The sequence below is a fragment of the Aristolochia californica genome, unplaced genomic scaffold (genome assembly GCF_029961685.1).
Source record: "Aristolochia californica isolate CCGP_79_NKW_82.1479 unplaced genomic scaffold, dmAriCali1.0.hap1 SCAF_8, whole genome shotgun sequence".
In the NCBI taxonomy this organism is placed as follows: domain Eukaryota; kingdom Viridiplantae; phylum Streptophyta; class Magnoliopsida; order Piperales; family Aristolochiaceae; genus Aristolochia; species Aristolochia californica.
The window spans coordinates 38,790,782-38,798,946 of NW_027182279.1; positions in this window are offsets into that span (position 1 = coordinate 38,790,782).

Genomic DNA, 8,165 nt, shown 5'->3' on the forward strand with positions numbered 1-8,165 from the left:
TAATACATGTTACAAATCGAGTTTTAATTATCAATTTTAAATGAACCCTAGAATATTTATATAACAAAGAAATGGGTTTAATATTTTCGTATTACTCATTTATTCAATATATCAATGTAGAATTTATGGAAAAGAGAAATACTTCATTGACTTTATTAACTTATTATAATTAGAGTACATAAACTTCTATTTATAATAGAGGATGGTAATAGAGTTTAATTACAATAAAACTATTATTGTCTGAATTACACCCAAACTAACACTTAAAGATAAGTCATAGCATAATTAAATAACTCAATATAGATAAAAGACAAACATAACTCAAACTAGAGCTCTTCTAGGACGTGACCATAAGATAAAAATGTTTTTGTGAGTCCTTCTTGATCTTCCAACTTATGTGATAAGGATATTAGTTCTGATAAGGATATTAGTTCGTGGTAATCATGGTGGGTCTTATTTCTTATGAGTTTGGGCCTATCTTGTGGGTCTTCCTTGGTCGAGTGACCCATCTTATAATACTTTTAGATATGTTGTCCTTCCTTGGTAGTGTGACCCATCTTATAATACTCTTAGATATGTTGTCCTTCCTTGGTCGTGTGGGCTTGGGCCTATCTTCTAACACTCTCCCACAAGTTGGGGGTGACAAAACATCATGAACTCCCAATTTGCTGCAAATGATGTATAAAATGGCAATCCTTTCATATGCCTTCATCTTCCAACACTCTCCCTCACGCTGTTGCGTAATTCTATGAGACCCTGCTGGCATAATATAAATGAGAGTAAAAATCGCTCCTAGCCGATAAGATATTGCTCTATACTCTAGTCCTAATGTTGGATGTAGGGCACACTCCGTCTTCTATAGGTAGTGTATCTATCGGCATTACTTTGAAGTGTCCACCACCGTGTTCCTCCGTAGGACAACGACTCTCAAGTGGTAGGAGAAATAAAAACTATTACAGGGGGGTAGTGGGTTTATTTATAATGGTGTCCCAATCCGTACAACGGCTCTCATGGTATCCCAATCTGGATACTGGCTTTCATGGTATCCCAACTGTGATATTTTTTAGAGTTAAATTTATCATAGTGTCCCAATCCAGCATCGACTTTCATGGTGTCCTAACAATGATATTTTTTAGAGTCAAATAAATTATGGTATGAGAAAAGGTACTAAGGCTACCTCTTCTTCAATAATAATGTATCATCCAAAGAGACATAATACCAGCAGATGTAATGTAACACGAGTTACAGGACCATCTTCCAAAACATATAATACGAACCAAAATAATAAACCTTGTAGAAGGACCCACAAAATAATCATAATCCGATATAAATATTTTTTCTTAGATGCATAAGCTTCATCTTTTGTGTTCCCTCTTTCTTGAATATTTTGGTCACATAAACTTATTTACAACATATGGAATAAAATACCTCTTTCTTGTACTTCTTGTACTTCTTCTCTCTCTCAAGCTGGGAGGTAATGATAGGGATCCCAGCTTGAACCAAATATCATAGATGTAGTAATAAACCTAAATAACATAGCTGTAGTAATAAGCCCTTAAACTAGGGAGAAGTGAGATCTTTTCTTGATATAACAACTCAAACAGTGACACAAAACAAAGGGCATAAATTCGGATTTTTCAATATAACAGAATACCAACATGACCTTTGATTCTTTCAATGTGAATATATATTTAAATATAGATAAGATTGACATGAAAATTTCTTTTTCTTAAACTAGACTTAAATACATTTCATCCAAGTATAACTTCTCTTCATAAAATATAATTATCAGAAGATAAATAATCTGATAGATTTCGGTCTCTATCATCTGGCCGAACTAAGCATTGTTTTTTTTTTTTTTTAGCATGACCATTGACTCTTCCAAAATTAATATCTCCTTATAAAAAACTCAGATCTAGAATTGGTTGAATAGATAAAAAAATATACTTAAAAATATTTCTTTTGATATATAATTCTCCATATAAAGTATCGATCCTGATAATATAAAATACCTCGAAAGTTGAAGCTTTCTACTGCTGGTCGCACCTTTTTTTCAATCTGACCTTTGCTGCTTCAAATATCGATTTCTCTTTGTAGATAAATCCGATTGAAAATTGGTTGAATATGAAGAGAATATACTTACAAATCTTTCTTTTGATATATATTTATATATACATATAAAGTCTTGTTCTTAATAACATAAAATACTTCAGAAGTTGAAGTTTTATGCTGCTGCTTGAACCTCTTTTGCAATCTAAACTTTGCTCATTCAAATATCGATTTCTCTTTGTAGATAACTTCGATTGAAAAAAATCATTTTTCCTTGGAAAGTTGACTCAAATATCTTTTCATCAATATATAATTTACTATATAAAAATCTCAGTATAGAGGTGAAAAACTCAAATCAAACTATGGGTGTAGGGATTGAAAAAAAATAACTACAAACCTAGAATTAGGGTTTAAGGTTTAGAGAAAAGGATCTCATTATCTCTGTGGGTTGACCAAGTTAACTCACAGAACCTGCTCTGATACCATATTGAATTTATGGAAAGAGAAATATTTCATTGACTTCATTAACATGTTATAATTAGAGTACATTGAACTTCTATTTATAGTAGAGGAAGGTAGTAGAATCCAATTACAATAAAATTACCTTTGTCCCGATTACACCAAAACTCTAAAACTTAAAGATAAGTCCTAGCATAATTAAATAACTCAATATAGATAAAAGACAAACATAACTCAAACTAGAACTCTTTTAGGATGTGACCATAAGATAAAAGATGCATTGGTGAGTCCTTTTTGATCTTCTAACTTATGTGATAAGGATGCCGGCTCGTGGTAATCGTGGTGGGTCCTACTTCTTATGTGTTTGGGCCTTTCTTGTAGGCCTTCCTTAGTCGTGTGACCCATCTTATAATACTCTTAGATATGTTGGTCTTCCTTGTGTCAAGGGGTTGACTAATGCAACCTAAAAGACTAGTCGTTTAAGTGTAGAAAACCAATCTACTCAAGAGATGTGGACCGGAACTACCTCTGATACCCACCCCGCCCCTTACCGCTCCCCGCGGGATTCGGAGGTGGGACGTGCCGGACCTAGCTCTGATACCATATCAAGAGGCTAGCCAATGTAACCTAAAAGACTAGTCGTTTAAGTGCGAAAATCCAACCTACTCAAGAGAGGTCCACCGGAACCACCTCTGACACCCACCTTGCCCCTAACCACTCCCCACAGGATTCGAAGGCGGAACTTGTCGGACCTGGCTCTAATACCATGTCAAGAGACTGACCAATGCAACCTAAAAGACTAGTCATTTTAAGTGCGAAAAACTAACCTACTCAAGAGAAATGGACCGGAACCACCTCTAACACCTTGGTCGTATGGGTTTAAGCCTATCTTCCAACAATCAAAATGAAGGCGGGAAGCATATTTATGTTTTGAATTAGATTTTAAGGGTCCTAATACAATACATGATATGAATATAGGAGCCCTACCTTTTAAAAAAATTGTTATGTATATTCCCTAACGACTATTATTTAATGTTACTTATATTGCTAATACATGTTACAAATTGAGTTTTACTTATCAATTTTGAATGAACCTTACAATATTTATATAACAATGAAATCAGTTTAATATTTTTGTATTATTCATTTATTTATAATATCAAAATTAAGACAAGAATCATATTTATGTTTCATATTAGATTTTAAGGATCCTAATATGATACATGATACGAATATGGGGACCCTACTTTTTTTTAAAAAATGTTTTGTAAATCCCTAATGACTATTAATCATAAGTTGCAGATTTTAATTGTGCAACCATGCTCATTTTATCTAATAAATTATTCTAATTAGTATCATTAAAATGCCATTATGTCTACTTTTATTTCAAAAAGTAAAAAAAAAAAATTAATTCAAATGCATAGGGCTTGATTTAATTCATTGGGATGAAGTAAGGCATGAATTAAAATTCTTGGAAGAGAGACGTTCAAGTGTCTTTGGACCACTCTATGTCATCCATAATGTATGTTAAATACTTAGGTTGTATTTGAAACACGAAAAGTGGAGAGAAAATAAAGAAAGAAAAGAGAAACATAAAAGAAAAGAAAACAAAGAGACTTATTTTCTCTTGTTTGGATGCCTATGAAAAATGAGAGAGAAGATGAAAGAGAAATCATGTTTATCTTGTTTGGATACACATGAAACCCTAAACCCTAAACGTTCAAGCGTCTTTGGACCACTCTTATGTCATCCATAATGTTTGTTAAATACTTAGGTTGTGTTTGGAACACGAAATGTGGAGAGAAAAAAAAAAAAAGACAAGAGAAACAAAAAATAAAAGATAATAAAAGAGGCTTATTTTCTCTTGTTTGGATGCCCATGAAAAATGAGAGAAAAGATGGAAGAGAAATATAGTTTCTATTGTTCGATAAATAGATAAGAAAATATATAGAATAAGTTATTTTGTATATCGATATACATTTATACATGAAACAATATATGAAATAGCTTATTCCAATCTATTTATACAACATTTACACCCTTAATGACCGAAAAAAAAAATGTCGGGTGGTTCCAGGAACAACCTCACATTTTATTTCCACAATGCTTTTGTTGGCACAAAAATACCATATCATTTATTTCACCATATTCTAATAATTATTTCCCAACTTTCTTGCTTTGTGTAATAAAAATTGATAAATGTTAATGAATTTTTTTATGAAATAAAATAAGGGCTCTAAAACCAATTTAAATAAAGCCCTACCGATAAAAAATAATTTAAATAGAACCATTTACATGGATCCAATATCGTGTATTTGAACATAGAGAATCGTTTTTGTATCGATAATATTTGCATTTATACAAAAATATTATCCTAGATTTATTTGGCATCAATTACTTAATTAAGTGAATAACTTTTGACTGTCCCCATGTAAGTGTAAAAATGCTTTATTTTTATGTAAAATATATTTTAATTTGAAAATATTTAATTGGAGTGACTTAAATATTTTTTATTAGTTTTTTTGTATTTTTTATATACTTTTATAATGTTATCATGATTTTATTTATTATATTTAAAATAAAATAAAGCAATAAAATGGGTTTCAAGAAATCCAACTCCACCTCATAACTGTAAAGGCACTCCTTCTGGCCAACGGGCCTGCCTCTTGCTTAGTCCAGTCGATTTCACATTAACGAGACCCATTTCCAAGCCCACTTCCCCTTGGTCAGGCAATTATTGATACAACTTGAACTAACCTTATCTGTACAAAAATTTAAAATTAGGTCAGGCTGATTTGATCTAAAACCATTAGAGTTCAGGATCTAATGAGAAGAGAAATATGAAATGTAACAGGACCTTCTTTCAATCTATCCCAAAAAATTAAAACCCATCACCTCAAGATTCGATGCCAGCCACCTGTGATACAGACAAAACTGTTAGGTAAAACCATGGATGATGATTGATAATGGCAAGAAGACCTTACCAATGTGAAACAGAGAGATATCAATAGCCTCAACAACCAAAGAATTTTTTGCACATCTATTATTGCTACCACTCTGTGAGTCACCTCTACCAATTGCAGTTCTCAGTGGTCATAATTCCAAGAGTTTGGTTGAATCCATGTATGAACCCATGCATGTCTCTTTATGAAAGAGAAAGAAGGAGAATTACACCCAAATCCCAATATTTGACTTCTTTTTCCAAGAGACCTGCATTCAGGAAGAAAATTTTGTAAAGATAAAAGGCTCATATAACTCCTAAATTCAGTAAATGGTGGGAGCATTTGGATGACCATTTCTAAGATGTCTTGTTTTTCTTTCTGTAATGCCTGTGCTCTCATGTGATTTTCAATACAGATATGTATTGAATGTTGTTGCAGTTGTCTCAGCTGGTTTGATATGTCTCAAAATTTACAGAACCTATGACATTTCATAACTCCAAAGCACCCATCATTCGTTGGAAATGCATCCTCAATTTTCAAGTTATGAGAGGAGCTTCTAGGATCCATCCGAGTGATTGCTTAACTGTAACCAAATATAGCACCATTTAGCTACCAACAGTAAGAGTAGCAGAAACATGAGACCTACTCAGGATTTTCACCAGGTCCTTTCATGGAGCACAACACAATTTGGTTATCCCTGTGGAGGCCATTATGTTTTTTAGAGATCATTGCATAGCTTACACATGGAGAAAAAAAAATATCACTTCTACAACAAGAAAACAGAAGTGACTGATTGAATCAAATGTCTGGGTATTTGAATCCCACTGGAATCCCACCAATACCCATAAAGAGTTGCATTAGGATCTCACTGACATCTTGCTCTTCTAGAGCCTAGCTGCTCACTTGGAGCTCACCCACTATACTAGATTCTTCATAGAGGGGTTACATCAAAATTTAATTTTGTGAGATAATAGCATTTTCTTCCTGTGCTAGAATTTTCTCCTTTTGTATTTCTTCCTTATTAAATGAGCGATAAGACCTTGAAAGACCTGCTTAGCTTTAATCTATGTTTCAGTTTCACCATAAAGAAAAACTCTGGTTCCAGTCAACAATTGCATCACCTAAACTCTTCATCAAACAGCTGGTGTCACTGTGAGATCACAAAGAATATTAGAGATAGACAAATAGATAGATAAATAGATACAGAGAGAGAGAGAGAGAGAGAAGTACTTAACATTGCTTCCATGAGCTCCTGCAATTCCAAAAGCTTTCTAGCCTTAGCCTTTTAATGAAACAAATTATGCAATTGCTCATTTTGCAAGCCTTTTGCTCAGTTTTAACAAATTACTGTGGGTTAAATATCATCTGGCAAATGTAACTCTTCTTGAGTAATCTCACACCAAATCTCAGAGAATAGAAGTGAATATAACATTTGAATCAATTCTTTTAGAGGATACGAAAAAAGGTCTGGTTTTGCCCCATATATTTACAGGATCTATATTGATCTTGTACCAAACATTCAAGAGCATGTTTTTCTAAGAATACACACTCCAACTTCTTATGTTCTTTGTTATTAAATGTTCATTTGAACAACTGTCTCAACTTGACTGCTTGCCCAAAGGATGAACTCCTGCCTTTCAACATCTCAAATTTATGACATGTCTTACTCCATCTAGGGTGGTACTTAGTAGCAATTGTCCCCAAGAAGGGCTTTCCTGTATATTCATTCTTGATAACTTTTCTTATGAACAGTAAGTTACAATCATCTTGATTCGTTTTTCTCATTTTTCAATACTTCCTCTAACAGCTCATTAAATGAAACCCCATGTCTTTTAATTGTTTCCAGTTTTTAGGACAAGGAATATTTGAATGCTTTTAAAAGAAAGATAAAATCTGGCCTTGAAAGAACTTCCCGTTTTTATTTATGACAAGTTTCTATCTTGAAGTGGAGGTGTAATAGTAAGACTATAACAAATCATCTTGATTTTTTTTCTCATTTTCAATGCTTCCTCTAACAACTCATTAAATGAAACTTCCTTGTTCTTGCTCTAAAGTTTCCGCCTTTTAGTATAAGGAATATTTGAATGCTTTTAAAAATAAGATAAAATCTGGCCTAGAAAGAACTTCCACTAGTTATTTATGAAAAGTTTCTATTTCAAATTCGAGGTGTTCCTTCCATTCCTACTTCTTTTTTGACTTATGACTTCATCAATAAAATAGAGCTGCCAAGAGCAGCCACACCACACAGTTTTACCCACTAAGATGAATATACTATAGTGTTCTAAGTTTCTAAAGATTAGGTAGTGCTTCTTCATGGTCATTAAGATCCACTCATTGAATATCCTAGCTTAATTAAAATCTAATCAAGGATTAGTGGGTAAACTTTCCCCATAGTTTAGGGGGTTCCAGTAGTGGGAGTTATCTCAAAGGCCTTGAATCCTTACTAGCAGACCACTCAGGCCACAGAGGCTCTCACATGATATCAGTCTTTGACGAATTTACACAAACAGCTGCAGGGCATTCGTTTAATGAAAAGATACCCTAGGTTACTGCGTAAACTTTCCTCATTGTTTGGCTGTTTAACTTGTGGAAATCGTCCCAAAGGCCTCTGCGTCTTTAAAGAAACGCACCACTAGGGCCATGATCTTAGAGGAATTTACACAAACAGTATGAACAGGAAGCACAGAATGACAACAATATCGTGTTCCTTCCTCA